The 19362-nt window shown below is 30.7% G+C and overlaps 1 long non-coding RNA gene across 1 annotated transcript; it reads right to left on the bottom strand.

The window, feature by feature from the left end:
• Window positions 1-7344: 7344 nt before the first annotated feature.
• Window positions 7345-13378, bottom strand: LOC145315170 (uncharacterized). Its single transcript, XR_013877969.1, has 5 exons — window positions 13289-13378; window positions 12361-12447; window positions 11997-12095; window positions 8006-8068; window positions 7345-7542 (listed from the first exon to the last, which is right to left on the bottom strand). It is a non-coding gene; the product is annotated as an uncharacterized LOC145315170 (long non-coding RNA).
• Between the last annotated feature and the right edge of the window lie 5984 nt (window positions 13379-19362).

The raw sequence follows: 19362 nt of genomic DNA, 5'->3' as shown, positions 1-19362 counted from the left end.
GTTTTCAATTACGGATCGTATCAAAGTTCTAAAAAGTGTTCATCTCACTTTTGGCGTTCAAAAATTACATTTTTCGATTTTTGGTCAAAATAACCGGGTTTTTACAGGAAAACCGGGTTTTACCGCCGGGGGAAAGCACCAAAAACGGGTAATAATGCCTGGTTGGTATTTATGGCCGAGCCGAACCGGGTTTTTTTGCAACTTTCCTGTGCACGCCACTAGAGCAAAACAAAAAAATACGAATTCCGTTTTGACCATTATAAAGCTTCCCTGAAACTTTCAGCTCGATCGGCCCATAAAAGTGGCGCTCGGCACTAATGGGTTAAAATAAATAAATACTATACTTAAAATACACTTTTTTTTTGATTTATTACTACAATATTATTGATAGAAAAGAAAATTATTTCTTTTTAAAAATATTAGTAAACAATTTTATTCCTACCAGCGGATGCAACAAAAACTTAAATAATATGATAATTGATAATGAAATGTTTGGTACGCTTATTTTCAAATTAGCGGGGAATTACAAATTCATTACAAATACTACGTTACGTATACTTGTTTACAAACATACTAACACTTACAATGCCTTTTGCTGACAGGTACATGCACAGGAATATGATAGGGATTAATTTGACTGTTTGGAGACTGTGGAAGTTAGAGGGCTAAATTAATCAAATTATTGTTATACACTGTTTACTACCTTCATACAACCACTTTTTTCTGTAAAAATGATAGTAATAATACGTAAAAACCTCAAAACATTTAAAGTTTATTATTAAAATAGTAATTTTGTATAAAAAACTTAAAAAATTAGACGTTATAATTTCATTTCTTTGATGAAAATAATTTATTTTTAGGTGGGCCATAAAAGATTTTAGATATCCATAATTCTAGGATAGCCGGCATTGCACTTCTGTAAAATCATTTAAAAATCCATGTTTTATTAGCAGCACTGTGGTGACGACTACGGCTACAGCTACGGCTACGACTACGACTACAACTACAACTACAACTACTGCAACGGCTACAGCCACGACTACGACAACGGCTACACATTTAAAGATTGAGCTCTGTTAATTTTTTTTCTTTTTTTTTAAAGAAATAATCTAATTTAACAATGGGAACGGTGTATTTTCTATCTACATTGCCATCATTGCCATTTATAATTGATTGAACTTTCCTCCAAAAATAGAAATACTGTTTTAATTTGGACAATAAGTAAAGGTGATAATTGTTGAAAAAGAATAGTGAACTGTAGATAAAAATAGCAGTGAATTACTATGTAATAAAAATAATGTGTAAAACTAAATTGTTTTAATTATAATCACATTATTTCAGATTTTAAATGGAAAAAATTCAATACATTGTCAAAGGATTTTTCAACACAGTTTTGCCTTTTGTAGATCTGGGGACAGATATAAAATTTACGTATGATATGTATCTAAATAATGATAATTTTCAATTGGTTCACATGCTAAGAGACTGTTATAAATCTGAAAATGAACAGATCAATTGTGTTTTCATAATATCAGGTAGGAGTATGCCCAAAACTGAGAATATCCAAGGGTGGGAGTGGAAATTGCGAATTTTACTATACTAGTCCCAAAAGTTTTGTAATCACGTTTTCATATTCGTTGGCTTAACAACTTTGGAGACTTTTATTGAATTTTGATTGGTTGCGTGAGTATTCACACGTTTCGACCACTAATTGTAATCAAGGGGTAATCTTGTGTCTTATCATTTCTAAAATTTAATCTATAGGCTATTGTATTATCCCTTTAGATCCCTGGAATTAAAATAATTAAATTAGGCACTATTTACTATGTAGTTACCGATCTTAGCGCCAAAAAATGAAAGGATTTGGTACATTTATTAACCGAATATTGCTTTCATGGGCAAGTTTTTAATGGCATGGCCATCACTTTTTACGAACCAATGAAGTTGTGTTTGTGTGTACTGTGTAATACATCTTAACAAACATCTATTTTTAAAAACCATTTGTTGATTTGTTACTTTGATTTAATCAACCACCATGTGTATTTTACATATATGTACAGCATGACCCTCGAAAAAGTATTTTTAAGCATCTGCAGCCCATATTTCTCAATGAATTATCAAAAAATGTATATGTCCTTGTTCTCTGTAGATTTCCACATAAGTAGATATAAAAATATTTTTTTTACATCAATTAACAGCTGAGATTTTTAGAGCCAAAGTTTTGAAAAAGTGGCTGAGGAAAATGTAACTTTTCAAGAAAAATGTTTTTTAAAGTGAAATGACGTGTTTTCCTCATAATTTCAATACTTTTTATAAAACTTATATAAAGATGTTTCCAAGAAATTTATTTCATGCTGAAAGCACTTTTTTCACTTGCTCTAAAAGGCATTTTTAAATTAGTGTAAATTGCAAAAACACCCTTACAGAAAGAAATCCTATAAAAAATAGTAGCAAATTGAAAGTTTACATAAACAGAAATCAAACACTTTTTATTTTATCAAAATAAGTTAAAAAAACAAAAAGTTACAGCTACAAACTTTTATTGAACATTTAACAATTTAAATGATTTTTATGTGTCTTAGATTAATTTGATGAGTGGGCGTGAATTTATTGGTAAAGGTTGCGCTAATACTTCCGGTAATGAGCATAAATTGGGGAGGGGTTTATTTAAGGTCATATTAATAAGTGGGAGATATTATAAGATTTGAGGGAAAATGGTTATAAGAAAAATGTATTCAGTAAAATTTGAAAATTAGTTTTTTATATGTAAAAGTAACGTTTTTTAATGCAATAAAAAATGTATCAATTGTATACTTGCTCTTCTTTCTTATTTGTTTTTTAACTGGTTGATAAAAAGTAATATACTAATAAAAAACTAAAAAATATTTAGCAATATCCAGTTTCTCAAGCACTTTTTCCAAACTTTGGCTTTAAAAATCTCGGCTGTTAATTGATGTAAAAAAAATATTTTGATATCCTTTGATGTAGAAAATTATAGAGAACAAGTACATATGAATCTTTTAATATTTTATTGGGAAATATAGGCTGCAGATGCTTAAAAATACTTTTTCGAGGGTCATGCTGTACATAATTTTAACATGTTAAAGTACTTTGATATCAATCTAAGTCATTTTTTAAAATTTCTCTATTTTAAAATTAGGTATATTCTTTAAATTTATTAATTGATTTTGATAATGTAATTTTTCAGTGATACTGTTGCTACTCCCAATTCTTTCAAATTTAATGCAAGTTATAACAAGTTCAGAAAGCAGATGGATTCCTACTGAGTACTTTACAGCAATATTTAATCAGGAAACATTTATTTTAAAAATTTGTTTAGGCATAATGACACTTTTGAATACTCCCTATGATAAAGTAAAAGGATCTCTGTTTCTGTGTTTGCTACTATCTGTCTGTACCGAAGGATTTAGCTAACCGCTAAACAGCTAATTTAGCTTCTCATTTTAGGTCCTTGGAAGGTTTATAGCTAGTTTGTGGAAAGGTACCACCATCCTCCCAAGAGATATCACCTCTGGAGAAAAGTGAACCCCCTCCCCCCCCCCCCCAATAAAAAATTAAAAGAGGGGTTGTCAAATTCACCCCACCTCCAAGTGCCCCTAATGGCCTCTAGGGGCGTAGCTACTAGTTCAAAATTAGAAAGCATCAAAAAGATTTTAGTATTCATGCACAGAGAGTGAGAGAGTAAACTATGGCAGACACAGTAATGTAATGAGTAGCTGCTAAACAAAGTTGTGTACATACAAATTCCGCGAGCCATATCAATATCTTCTATTCTGAGTTATTTCATTTTTTTTAAAATTTTTACAATAAATAAATTGTTTACAGATTTATATTCCATATTTGGGATTTCTTGTCTTAAGAGAAAATCAAAATGTACACCTCAAAGAAAAACATTGGACGCTTAAGGTTATTTTCACTGATCATATTATTAATTTACCTTATTTGATACATTTAAAGGTTGAAAAGTGTAAACATCGGAGGGTAAAGAAGGGTTTTGGATACAGTTTATAGAACCCAGGGAGTAGGGGAATCATCACACCCCTCATGGCGAATAAATGGGAGTAATAAACAGGAATCCTACAACTTGCATTTCATATTTTAAGGTTCTATTACATATTACCCCTGAATATTTTTCTCGAAGAGGGAATGACAGTGGAAGGCTCTGGCATGCTCCGTCAATAAAGGTACTAAGAAAGAGAGGGAATGTCTGATTGAGCCAATAGGAGAATCGCATCGGTACATACATTTAATTTCATTGGTTGAAATTTTGTACACATCTTGTCACGATTGCATGTTTTTCTTCATTTCATACATAGTTAAAAGTCAGCTGTAAACAGTATATTTTCTTAGTAGAAAGCTTTGCGGAATCAGAATTAATTGCCCAAAAATTTCGTTTAAATTTGAAAGCTTCGAAACGAGGTGGATTAAAAAACAAGTTAGGCTGGCTACTCGCTGGTGAGGCAAAATTATTTTTGTGAAAAATCCTCCAAAATCGTATAAAAAAATTTACAAAAATTAAATAAAATATTAAAGGGTTATTAACATATGATTTTGTTTAATTTTTGTAGATTTTTAATGTGCTTTTGGATGATTTTTCACAACAATAATTTTGCCTCACTATCGAGTAGCGAGTCTATAATTTTTTAAGAATCCACATCAGCTTGAGTCGAAAGTAAACAATACTTTTGTCTGCTAGAAATGTTCCTTCTTAGATTTGACGAAAAAGGGGTTCAGAATATGCTTCTATTCTTCTATTTCTATTGCTCCGTCTTTAGGATAAATCTCTTTGGATGATGAAGGAAGATCTCAATCATAACTATTTTCGGATAGATTCACCCCCTCTCTTTCTCCATTCCCTTTGAACTGGATGGTTCTGGATTGTCTATTCCAAAACTTGTTAGCGATAAGGTGTTTATACAAGTGCGCCAATGTTTTTTTTTATAAAATTGTTAAAAAATGACATCTGTTTGGTTTTCCTTTGCAATTAAGCTTTTTTTAAGGTACAGGGAAGGTTTTTAACTATTTTGGGAGAGCGTATCTCCACCCTCCCAATTTAAAATCACACCCCCAAATTTTTTTCTGAATATTTCTTATTAAAACTCAAATTAAAAAGTAGAAGGGCGGTTGACTTATCCCCCTCCCACCTTAAGAACACCTAGAGGCTTCTTGGGGGCGTCCGTTGCCCCTAGTCTTTCTTAAAATAAAAGCTATGTCTTGCATTTTTTTACAATTAGGTGTTTGATCACGAATTTCATATGGTAAAAATATTTTTCTTATTTAATTGTTATCCTAATAAGAAAAAAGTTATGCTTGAAAATTGTTTTAATAGCTATTATTATATGTTGCATTTTTAGATAAACGTCAGAATTTGCGTCATTTGCGTCATTTCTATTTCAGATTTTTATTACCCGTCATCCTTTGGATAGAGGGAGGAGGGGGGTGTGGAAGGATTTTTAAGAGTTTGCTAATTTCACATCCTGTAGTCTTAATAATGAACACTCTTTTGTGAACAATAGAAAATCATGTAGGTAGAGCTACAAATATTAAAATCATTTAATTATGATCATTGTTTAGATTTCCGAACTAGTCTGGGAGTCCTATCACCAAGCAATCCTTCAAACCTATGTTTATTTCCATATGAAATATGATACAGAGATATCAGTGGACTATGCTGTGCCTATTCTGAGTATAGCTGTCTCCGGCATTTCATTTAATGTTGGTCTGGCTAACTTTAACCTAAGAAATATTTTACATCGTGATCCAACATTTTTAGAACTTTTAAAATTTATGCTTATAGAACAGATTACCTATAATTCAACGTTCTTGGTACATTTTAGACTGTTTGGCATCTTTATAAAATTTGCATTTTTATACAGTATGGCTTTTTATGGCGGAATTACAATTTATATACTTTCAAGTTTAATTCTTCCAAAAATAATAAATTCTCTTTTTAAAATATTTAAATTTTCCATACATTTTGAACCTCATATGATTCTTTTTTTTCCTAATTTAATTTCTTCTTGTTATAAAAATTGTCAACATATTTCTGAATATCATTTCTACAGAAAATGTCAGTTGATATATTCGCTTTTGATGTCAATGATTGCTATAATCTTATTTAGAATGCGTTCAGTAATTTTTAGCAAGTTTATGCTTACTTGTACTAATCAAAAAGATCATGAAATAATGTTTAAGTTACATTATTTTCTGTATGCACTTGTGTCCATTTCTGCTTTATTTTTTATCATAGAAATTGTTTGTATACATTTTGGCATTTCATTTTTAGATTTGGCTTTTAAGAAAGCATGCTTTGAGAGTTCATATTCAGATATAATTGAAGTTCGTGTAAGATATAATAATTTTATTTATTTTTGTGATAATGACAGCAAAGCTTCTATTCAGAGAGTTCATCAAAGAAGAAACACTATCTAATAAGCTATAAAAATTGGAAAGAATTTTAATGAATATAATAGATTTGAAATCTGCATAAAATTTTAAGGAATTTTTATAAAATTCGTTTTTTTGTATAATTCTTTATCTATAAGCGCAAATACAAATTAAGTTAAATAATTTTGACATCTGTGATTGGTGGATTGAAAACTATCTGCGCCCTGATTGGAGAAGCTTAAGTGACATACATCATTCACCCAATTAGAGCGCAGGTAGTTTCAAATCCACCTATCCTATTGGTCAAAATTTATTAACTTAAATTGGATTTGCGCTTTTAAATAATGAATTATATAAAAAACGAATTTTATAAAAAATCCTTAAATTTTTTTGCAGATTTCAAATCTATTATATTCATTAAAATTCTTTCCAATTTTTATAGCTTACTATCTAATCTAACGGAGTTTATTGTTTTATATGTTTTCCAATAATAGATGTAGAATGTATGTGGATACTATGTCATGTGAAAGATTGTCGTCCATTTAGGTTGCTATTTCCAATCTCACTTATAGGTCTATTCGTTTATCCAGAAGTAGGCGAGGGATGAGGTAAGGAGGGGGGAGGTCGTTATTTTAGCCCGCTATAAGCTTCACTTTATCGAGAAACATGAAAATCTGGTGTAAAATCCAAGTAATAATAAATTTATTTTTCAAATATAAGATACTATTATTTCTTGCAGTGCAGTGAGAGTAAAAAATTCTTTTTGTTAATCTCGATACGTGGAAAAAGTGTGTTCATTCAGAGACAACAAGTAAATTTATTTTAACTAAAAGCACATCAAGCAAACACAGAACTTTACTCCTTCGTTTTATGAGAAAGAAAAATTTTATGTATTTATGTAATAGCTTTTAATGTGAATTATAAATAAACATTCCATAAGTTTTAAGAATTTATTGTAATTTACTATTGGAAAAATTTACAATTCAGGAAGAATTTAAATTAATACAAAAAAAAACAATAGTTTGGAGTATTTAAAGAATAAGAAATGAATCAAATAATATATTTGTCATTGTGATACTAAGCTGTTTTGATTAAGATTTGTACCATGATCCCTCATACTGTTTCTGGTAACGGCTAAAATATAAATTAAGATGGTTAATTATTTTAATAAATTCAAAATTACACTATGGCTTTAAAACCGATAAGTTTTCATTAACTTAGAGCTTGTATTAATCCTTGTTAAAAAAAATAATGCATCGTATCGTGTTAGGGACAATATTGATAATAAGATAAAAGTCATAAAATTAATAACATTTCCGTTGGCTCTGGCTTGCCACTAGACGCCAACAAAATTGGAATTTATATTTAATTTTTTAAATTTTACTATCTATTATGATGCGTCAAATAACTGCTACCTATAAGTTAGGAACTTTTTCCCTTTTAAGGCCCATTATTTCTAAAACTCTCTAAAACTGTTCTACTTATGTGTCTTTAAGCTTATACAATCGATAAACTGAACAAGGTATGTCATTAAAAACTATTATCACAGACAAACCAGCTGTAGAGTAACTATGCTACTAAAATAAAAATAATTTACGTTTGTCTGTTGAGGACTACTTTTTGCTCACAGATTCTTGGTTTCTCCCTCATTGGTGGACGTCTAAAAAAGATAAAACTCTCAATTTGAAAGTGCTTGAAAAATTGTGAAAATATATTTTTTTATTTGTGTTAAGGCAATACATCTTTAAACCCAATGATAATGACTAGTTAATTGGTCCCTCAGCAAATAAATTTTATTAAAATTGTATAACTACCGCAATATCAGATGCATCACGGAAAAGTTAGTTAATTATAAATGGGGATAAGGGGGTGGTGGATGAGTCATTCTTTTTTAACCATACCTAAAACTCATTCAAAAACTGAAATTTTGAGTGGACCGACACTCCAGCCGTAATCCGCCGAAATTTTATCTGTCCTTTCTCGCCAAATTAGATACTTTTGAATCATTTAATCTTTATAAAAACACTCAGATTTACCTTTATTTTTACCTGACGCATTTACAAGAGAGTATTTAAAAAGTATAAGTTTGTCGCAAATGATTAAAATATTTGATATTATGTTATTTCTATACAAACAAGGATGACAACATCCATAAGTAGCGAAGCACAAAATCTATAATAAAATAGACAAACAGACAAAGTAATTTATAGAGCTGATTAACTGTTTTAATAACAAAGAAAAGAAAGAGATATATATGCAAATAAATATGCAAAACTTAAAATCATGAAACTTTGAAAAATTAAGGTTTATATCTGAAAGTTTTAAAAAGAAAAGCAGCTTAAAAGCAATCAGACTACCTAAGATTTTTCATACCTAAGTATGGGGCATAAAGTCAGTAATATTGGCAAGTTTCAGTAGTGTATTTTTTGTAGGAGCCGAGAAAATCTGTTGCAAAAAGTAAAAGCGGTCAAAGAGCTGTTTAAAAGCAGTCTGGCCGCTATTGATGATGAATACTTAATTATGCTTCATATTGTTGGGAATGTTGACAGGAAGTTTCAGCCTTCTATCTTTTACAGGAGCCGAGAAAATCAGTTTAAAAAAATAAAAGCGGCTCTAAGCTGCTTAAAAGCAGTCCGACCGCTATTGATGTTTCATACTTAATTATGCTCCATATTGATAGTAATGTTGACAAGAAGTTTCAGTATATATCTTTTACAGGAGCCGAGTAAATCAGTTTTGAAAAATAAAAGCGGCTAAAAAGCTGCTTAAAAGCAGTCTGACCGCTATTGATGTTTTATACTTAATAATGCTTCATATCAATAAGCATGTTGACAAGAAGTTTCAGCATTCTTACTTTTACAGGAGCCGAGCAAATCAGTTTTGAAAAATAAAAGCGGCCAAAAAGCTGCTTAAAAGCAGTCCAACCGCTATTGATGTTTTATACATAATTTTGCTTCATATTGATGGAAATGTTGACAAGAAGTTTCTGCCTTCTATCATGTTAAGGAGCCAAGAAAATCAGTTTTGAAAATTAAAAGCGGCTAAAAAGCTGCTTAAAAGCAGTCCCACCGCTAACAATGTTTTATACTTAATTATGCTCCATAATGATGGGAACGTTGACAAAAAATTTCAGCCTTCTATCTTTTGTAGGAGCTGAGAAAATCACGTTTCCCCCAAAACGTTTCAAACATACATACATACAGACATACAGACGGACATTTCAAATTATAGAGTAGCTTCGCTACTAATAATGTAATGCAGAGCAATTCAGAATTTTTCAAACAACAAATAACAAAAGTTTAAAAATACTTTCATCAAAAAAATAAAAGAAAACTTTGTAAAAAGTATCTAAACCAAAGTACTAATATTGTTAGAAATACCATGGTAACCAAATCTTTAAGCCTTGTATAAAAGCAACAGGATGTCTATCTGTGTGTGTGTAGGATCTCGCTAACCACCGAACCGTTATGGGTTTCCTTTACTGTTATGCCTCTCGAAGGTACAGGTAAGTTTTATAACTATTTTTGGGAAGTTTATGACGTCATACAATATAAATGACCAATTATAGGCCAGTATACATTTCAATTTCATCATAGGTCATTTTGTATTGTATGACATCATTTTATTTTAGGCAATATAAGCTGCTTCTATATCAATTACGTCTTTAGATAATGTTGACAAAAATAATGAAAAGTAATTAAACAAGAAATATGTTAAAAGTGCCAATTATTGACTCAACCCAAAAACTCTCATTCAAATTTCATAAACTATTCAATATTTAGAATACTACTTCATTATTTACACTTTTGTTGATGACTTGCTAAAAGAAAAACTAAGAAGTATAAAAGTAGGCTACACTACTCTATTTATTTATAATACCAGGGATAAGGAATAAGATTATAAATAAGAAGTATAAATGTAGGCTACACTACTCTATTTATAGTAACAGGGATTTGAAATAAGATTATAAATAAGAAGTATAAATGTAGGCTACACTACTCTATTTATAATACCAGGGATAAGGAATAAGATTATAAATAAGAAGTATAAATGTAGGCTACACTACTCTATTTATAATACCAGGGATAAGGAATAAGATTATAAATAAGAAGTATAAATGTAGGCTACACTACTCTATTTATAGTAACAGGGATTTGAAATAAGATTATAAATAAGAAGTATAAATGTAGGCTACACTACTCTATTTATAATACCAGGGATAAGGAATAAGATTATAAATAAGAAGTATAAATGTAGGCTACACTACTCTATTTATAATACCAGGGATAAGGAATAAGATTATAAATAAGAAGTATAAATGTAGGCTACACTACTCTATTTATAGTAACAGGGATTTGAAATAAGATTATAAATAAGAAGTATAAATGTAGGCTACACTACTCTATTTATAATACCAGGGATAAGGAATAAGATTATAAATAAGAAGTATAAATGTAGGCTACACTACTCTATTTATAGTAACAGGGATTTGAAATAAGATTATAAATAAGAAGTATAAATGTAGGCTACACTACTCTATTTATAATACCAGGGATAAGGAATAAGATTATAAAAAAGAAGTATAAATGTAGGCTACACTACTCTATTTATAGTAACAGGGATAAGGAATAAGATTATAAATAAGAATTATAAAAGTAGGCTACACTACTCTATTTATAAAAACAGGGATTTGGAATAAGATTATAAATAAGAAGTATAAAAGTAGGCTACACTACTCTATTTATAAGGTAATAAGAAATAAGATTATAACTAACAGTACGGGGCTACCCAATACCATAACTTGACTTAAAGTGGTAAACAAGGGAAAACTACCTTTATTTAATTTTTTTCAAATTAAGATCTGTGGGGGGGGGGGGAGTTTTCAGTTTTTGCGCCAAATTGTTTTCCTGGACTCCTTTCCATGTTGCTGCCTATTCAATACCAGTAAACAGAGTTTTTGTGGAATATTTACAAATTTTAGCCTTGATATAAATTTTAGAATTTATCACTTGATTGATAAATTTATCAAAAAATCATACAGCTAGGGTAATTTATTTATGATAAAGTTTGTAAAGTTTTTATGTCTTGGGCTAAATAAATCATTTCTTATAGTTTAATGCTTAATTGTTTATTATATTATATGTGAACTTAAAACATGGCTCGGCAGCCATAGCCTTCCAGCTTACAGTAGGCTTATCGCCACCATCAGCAATGGGAATAACATAAATTACCCACAAAGGCCACCCTTAGCCTAATTCACTCTGAGTCAGGCGGCTGTTTAGAAACAACAGTTAAAAGGCTGAGCTTATCAGTACAGTTTTTAAGAAACTCCAGCCGCAGCCACATTCGGTTTGGGCATGGCAACCCTCAACCATAGTAAAAGGGTGTTTATCCCCCTAAAACTTTAAAACCCCCATATTATCCCCCCAATTTTTTTAAAATATGAATTAGATTACCCCCCCCCCCCCCTCCGCAAACCTTTGAAGCTCCTCATTTTCAAACTGTTTACTTATTATAATATAGTTAAGTACGTCATAATAAGCAAAACAAACAACTTTTTTTTCGTGATGTCCGCAACAAAATATTACCTTGGAATAAGTGGTTTCTCAATGAAATTGTTCTTGTAAAGTTTTCTGTATGTTGTCTCATATGTTGGCGTCACGTAAATATTTCCTAAGGGACCAAGCCTTAAAAAAAAGTTTTTATTTTCTGGGTTCAATACTTAAATAAAGTTTATATTTTCAAGGTCAAATACTTAATAATTTTTTTTGCTGTTGTTTAAAATAGTTCTCGCATAAATGTTTCTTATTGGTACAAGACAAAAGAATTAAATCATTTTTTTTTATATTTATCTAATATGTTCCTTAATATTATGACAAGTAAACTTAGAGTTTATTCCTTAAATTAGGTTTGTTTCAGCTATGAAAAATATTTGAAAATAAAATAATTTACTTTTTATTTTTCTGTTGAACTCTTGCCGGGGGTTTCCATGGAGTAACACCTCCCCAAAACCAGGTTGGATCTTCCATGCTTATTAATCTATGCATATAATTTTATTGGAGACTGATATAATAGTTAAAGTTTAAATGTTGCCCTATTTTGGATTGTTCATAAATTTTCATAAACATGATTGGTTGGTCCGTCGGTTTAGTTCACACGGCTCTGTACAAATACAATTAGAGCAGGAACAAGTTTTTTGGATTAAATAAAAACAAATAAAAGGGTCATAAGTTTACAAACTAGAGTAATGGGGATTGGAACATATGGAATGAACTTTTTGATACCAATAAAACCTTTTTAAAAACGAAGCCTTTCTATTATTAGGGTCGGTCCGTCCGTCCGTCACGGATAGCTTTTTTCGTTAATTTAGACATGTTAGAATTGTCCTATCGAATTCAAATTTTGCATGGTGATTCCTTTAGTAGTTAGGTACGATTTAGAAAGCGTAGCACCTCTATAATCATTACCAGAATGTCCGTACGTTCATTTTAAACATGTTGATTTTTTTTACATTTTAACAACAAATTTGTATGTGACCTAATTATCCGATTGGTCTGATTTTTGGTATACTGATTCCTGGGACAACAAAGTACAATATTATAAGCGAAGCAACTCTATTATCAAGTCCTAAAAATGTAAGAATGTCTATAATCATTATCCTGTATCAAGCAGTTTTTCAACAAATTTACTTATAATTTTGCTTTGACTCTTATACATTCGCATTCTGATTATTCAGTTCTGACATTATACAAGTGTTAATGTCCGTTTGTTCTACCGTTTCAGAGCTTCGCTTTTATGGATGTTGTCATCCTTGTTTGTTTTTTAGTTCACATGTCATTTTTAAGATGAATAAGATAAATTTAAATGTAACTTTGTTTACCTGTTTTAAAAGTTGGTGGCAGCAGTTGGCTTTTTATAAATTATGCTAAGATTTGATGTACAGAAAGAAATAATCAGTTCATTTTTATCTAAGTGAATAATAGTGATTAGTCCAAAGAACCTAAGTTCTCAAGTATATGTATTCCTCCGGCCACTACATATACTGCAATCTCCTGATTGCAATATAATTTTTATATCTAAGTACTGTTTTACTCCCCGAAAAAATATAAAAACTTTAGTTAATTTATTAAATAACTAGCGGCTACGCCCCTAGAAGCCTCTAGGGGAACTTAAGGTAGGAGGGGAAAAGTTGACCTCATCCTATTTTAAATTTGGGTTTTAAAAGAGTAAAAACAAATTTTCGGGGGGTTAAGGGGGGAAGACACCCTCCCAAAAAATAGTTTAAAACCTTCCCAGGACCTATAAGAAGCTTCACTGTAAAGGAGAACAATATCGGTTCAGCGGTTAGCGAGATCCTTCGGGACAGACAAAAAACTCTTACTTCTTTTTATAATAGGATGATTAAATCAACAACTTTTTCAAATTTAAGACTTTTCTGTACCAATTTCAGTAAATACATTTAACTTGTGAAGTCACAGGTTTGACTAAAAAGTTTTCAACTTCCGTCTTTTATTAAGAATTCCCCAATTCCCTTTCTATCTCTCTTTCCTTTTCTCTCTGTCTTTTTTACACAGGGAAAATGTTATTCAGGCAGCTAAAGCTGAAGCTTCAAGCCAACAATTGGAAAAAAATCCTCGAATTTTTTTTTGTATATAAGGAATTATAAGAAGGGTGTTGGGAAAATACAGTGGAATATTTGTGGACAATTTGATTTATGAGTATCAATCCTTTAACTGGAAACCTCATTTGATATCCTACTATACAAAATATAACGATGTCCGTATATCTATCCGTCGAAAGCCAATAGGAAAAGATTGGGCAACCTTTAGACTGATTGATTATGCTTTTTTGAGCAGCTTCCATAGTTGATGATATCAAGATTTTTATAGTAATAGCCATAGCTATGAGTGAGTAGCTACTATGTACAGGAGAACCATATCGGTTGAGTAAGCATCCTTCGATACACAAAGTTTAATATTTTACTGTGATAGGGGAAATGTTTAATACTTTGTTTAATATCAAAATATGAAGAGGTTAATGCTTTGAAAAAGAATAATCCCTTCAAGTAATACAAATTTACCCTACTTAGATATATTCATTTCTTGAAAATTAACAGAAGGGTTATAATTTGGCAATGTATATTGTATATATGAAGCATTTAAAAAACATGCATCAAGTAGCGAAGCATTAAAAATAAAACTTTATATTAAAGAATTTAGGATAAACATAATGCACTGCAAAATAAGTTTAGGGTCTTAGGTAAGAATAAAAATCAACTGTATAAATTTCAAAACCCTATATCTTACAGCAACTGAGAAAATTACATTTCTACCATAAAATCAAATCTTCTTTTTGGTGTTATGGAGCGATAAATGTGAAAAAATCTTCACAAAAAATAAAAATTTGTATAAATATATGTTAGTAAAATTGAATTTTTTTATTAGGCTTACAGACGAAGATAGTCACGCAAAGCTTATAAATATGCTGAAGTTATAGTCGCAGGCGCTGCTAAAGTCAAAGAATTTCAAAGCCCCGGTACATGGAAGTCATATAGACGAAAAGATAAATAAGGCCTTGAAATATAATTTTGAAAAATATCTACTTATATTTCGAGTTGAAATACTCCACATAGTATAGGCAATTAAGTTTATTTATGACCTCCTTCAAGTAAAGGTCTGGTAATTAGAAGGTTTGAAAATTTATCATTACAGAAGGAAAGACAGACAGGGTTACTAATAGGGTACCTTTATTATCCCCTACAATTATGGCAAATTTCAAATATCTTGCAGTGACATTATTTTTTAATGCGATCAAATTTTGAAATACTGAATTTGAAAAGTTAACCTGCATTAATAAGGAGAGTCAATAATTTTTCAATTTAGAATAATTTCAACAAAGAACTTTAACCTAGCTGTGATTAGTATTTAATTAGAGAGTACATGTATTAGTTTATTAAGTTGTGTTGGAATAATAACAACACAACAGTTTAACTGATGTGCACATAATATATTTTGTTTATCAGAATATTTCATCCATCCAATTATATAAAGGTCTATTGTTTGTTTGTCTTCTACAATCGCGATAACTATTGAACCGATTGAGTTCTCCATTTTAGGGAATCTTCATTTAGGTCTAAAGATGCTTCCATTTCAGGCTATTTTTCTTTCCCTTCGATAGGGGCGAAGCCGGGTGTTTGTGAAATACTGTATTATTAAGGTTCTTACGCGGGTACTAACATTTTTAAATAAAAAAATCATTTAATACAAGTTTTTAAAGCAAAATTATTCAATTGCAGACGTTGGAATCAAAATACTAAAAAATGACAAGCATAACAAATAATAACAAAGTTATTTGACATTTGTTATCAAAAAGAATAACTTTCTTTGCTTTGACAATGTTTATAAACAAATGAAAGGTATCAAAACAAGGTTAATATCATCCAATAGTGGCAAAACACAATGAAATCTTGGATGGACAAAGGGATAAAAAGAAATTCACGGAACCTATTATTATAGATATCTTTAGTAACATGATCGACAGACAAACGGACCATGTAAACCATATTTTGGTTGTTGGTAAAGGGAATATTCACAAAAGACATTCAGCTTTTTAAAAATATGAACTGAGAAAAATATGCTTCCCACACAATAGACATACAGACGGGTATTTAGAATTATAATTGCTTTGCTACTAAAAAAAGCTTTAATAACTTGACAAGTATGAAGTAGGGAGGGAAAAAAATTAATCTACTCCACTTTCATCTTCCAATAGGTACAATCCAACAAATGAAAAATTCACCACTTTAAAAAAAGGTATGGGATTAAGGAAGCTAAATTAACGCCTATTTTCCTATCCCTGGCAAAATGCGACAATATAAAACTTTGAAAAAACTTACTTTCTTCCTGTCATTTGTCTTGCAGTTAGGTTTGTGTTGTAAAATACATTATTCTTGCAAAGAAGCTTTTCTTCTCTTTTTTTTGTGATTGCTGGTCTGTCACAAAACAGTGAAATAAAGCAAAATAAGGATGAAAACATCCATGAAAGCCAAGTTCTAAAATCAGAAGGAAGGTCAAAGAACAATACTCGACTTGTAGAGTGTCAGAATTTAATAGGCAGAACATTAATTTCCAAGTCATACAAAATTGTACAGGAATTTGTAGTAAAATTGCTTAAATACAGGATGCAGTAAAAGACATACTCAAATTTTTAGGATTTGATTTGAGAATTACATAGAGATGTTTTAAATGAATGTAAGGACTTTCGGGTATCGATTATGTAGTTGCTATGATTCCTATATCATACATACATGTCTAGATTAACGAAAATAGGTATCAGTTACGTTCATACGGACTGACCGACCATAATTATAGAAAAACTATGTAAAATTAGATGGAAGCAGTTTGAACTTTTATATTTTTTTTTCAATTTACCATTATTTCCAGCTTACAATTTCCAAACAAGCAATTACTTCTTATAATAGAATCCTTTAATTTAAATTATTGACAATTTCTGTAAAATTATGGATCATGGAAAGAAAACGAAGTATAAGGTTTCATCGTATTTTCACAGTAGCTTTTCTCCTATTTCTAGCCCCCTATCAACCCAACCTATCATAAGCTACTGTCGTCAACGAAATCCGCTACGTCGTCCATAATCCACAACTATAGTATCTTAGAAAATAAGCCGTGGTAAATTTATAATTAAAGTGCAAAAATGCAGAAAATGCAAATATGGATTGGAAACAAATCAGTTTCTATTATTTTTGTGCAAAAATGATGAAATAATTCTCAAAATTAATGAAATAATTTAGTTGCATAAATAATATTTACTCATTTCTGGTGCCAAAGCTGTTCTTTGATTTTCTTAGTCCATTCAAATAAATTTAAAAGGTTCATGTTGACGAAAAAACATTGAATTTTGAACTATTCTACAACAGAATAGTAATTTCCTACCCTTATATAAAAGTAATATGATGTTTATGTGTCTGTCTGTAGCTTAATATCTCACTAACCTCTGGACCTATAGGGTTCTCCTTTGCAATGTAGCTTCATAGGTTCAGGAAAGGTTTAATGGGGGAAGGCCATAACAAATACTTTATTTTAATAATATTTAAAAATATTTTATGTCATGCTTGTTTGAACTCTCTGCTTGTTTTTAGTTTTCTAAAGTAATTTTGCAGTATTTTTGTTAACTTTATATTATGAGTAATAGTTTGAAGTAATGCATCTAAATATTCTAATTATTTAAGCTTATTTATGCATTTTTGTTGTAAACGTAATAGGGATTGCAAAAATATTTATAAACCCAGGAAATTAATAGGATAAGTCAATGGCTGATAAATTGATGTTCATCATTAATGATGATACACAAAATTAACCTGTAGATTACAATTAGTGGTTCATAACGTTTGGACACGGAACTAAATGAACCAACCAATCAAAAATAAATAAAAGTCCCCAAGATGTTTGTAAGCCAACGAATAAGAAAGGGTCATTATAAGACTTTGGGGACTAGTGTAATAAACAGCCGAATGTCAAATCCCTCCCTAGGATTATACAGTATCAGCTCCAATATTCTTATACTAGCGGCTACGCCCCTAGAGGCCTCTGGGGGAACTTGAGGAGAGAGTCGAATTTAATAATTAAATTTCTTATTTTAGATTTTAAAAGAAAAAGTAAAAAAAAAATTTGGGGGGGGGGCGAAAATTTTTTTGAGGGGGGGTGCCGTGCCCCCCCTCATTTTTAATTTTAGTTAAAAAAATTAAATTTTTTTCTTCTTTTGGGGGAGGGATTTTTCTTTTTTGGGGGTGTCCCACCACCCAAGAAAATAGTTAAAAACCTTCCCGGGACCTATGAGAAGCTACCCTGTTAAGAAGAACCCGATCGGTTCAGCGGTTAGCGAGATCCTTCGGTACAAACATACATACACACAAACATCCTGTTACTTTATTATATGGATTTCTATTTCCTGAAATTTACAACAACAATTTATACAGAACTAAACTTTGTTTAGATATTTTTTGAGGTATTGTTTGATAAAGCCAATTTCTTTGTATTGTCATTCAACAATGTTTTAGTTCCAGCTACATATTTTAGCAGTGCAGTCGCAGCCTAACAATTAGGATCAGAAATCAAATTTCTAAATAAAGGCTATGACCGCCGCCAAATATTGGGCAAGAATACCTCACCTATAAAGGCCTTAATCCAAATCAATCTAAGTAGAATACGTGAATTGTATCGACGGCGAATAGTTATTTCTCGCATCGTATTATAAACAGCTTTCCGCGGATATAGAATGTACAATTATAAGATTAAAACCATTTTTTTAGCCCCGAGGTGCCGAAGGCGCAGGCTAAAAAACTGGTTTAAACTTATGACTGTACATTTGTATATTCGTAGAAAGCTGAATATAATACGATGCTAGATATGGTTTTTTCGTGTGGATGGTTCCTATCCACTGGATTGGAATGAATACGAGAATACTGAATAGTTATTTCTCGCATCATATTATATTATTATCATATTATTATTATCATATTAACAGCTTTCCGAGGATATAATGTACAATTATGAGATTAAAACCAGTTTTTTTAGCCCCGAGGTGCCGAAGGCACGGCCTAAAAAAACTGGTTTTAATCTTATGATTGTACATCTTTATATTCGTAGAAAGCTGGATATAATACGATGCTACACATAGTATTTTCGTATGGATGAGAACCGGTTCCTATCCACCGGATTCGAATGAATACGAGAAAAGTTTTTTTTGTCAATTTATGTTGCCAATATTTGCCGGTTCGTTTATCCAATAGGAGTGGAGTGGATGGATTAAAGGAGTTGTTGGGGGTATCGTTATTTTAGCCAGCTGAGAGTGATATTTGTTTACATGATTCATTATTCTAATACTTAAGTCGAAATTTTTTGATAATTTAATATTCCTAAGCAGTGTTTATTCTGA

This window comes from Acartia tonsa, chromosome 3 (assembly GCF_053477335.1).
Source record: "Acartia tonsa isolate MP-2025a chromosome 3, ASM5347733v1, whole genome shotgun sequence".
Lineage (NCBI taxonomy): Eukaryota > Metazoa > Arthropoda > Copepoda > Calanoida > Acartiidae > Acartia > Acartia tonsa.
The sequence above is the reverse complement of the archived record's forward strand: the minus strand, read 5'-3'. Positions and strand labels throughout refer to the sequence as shown.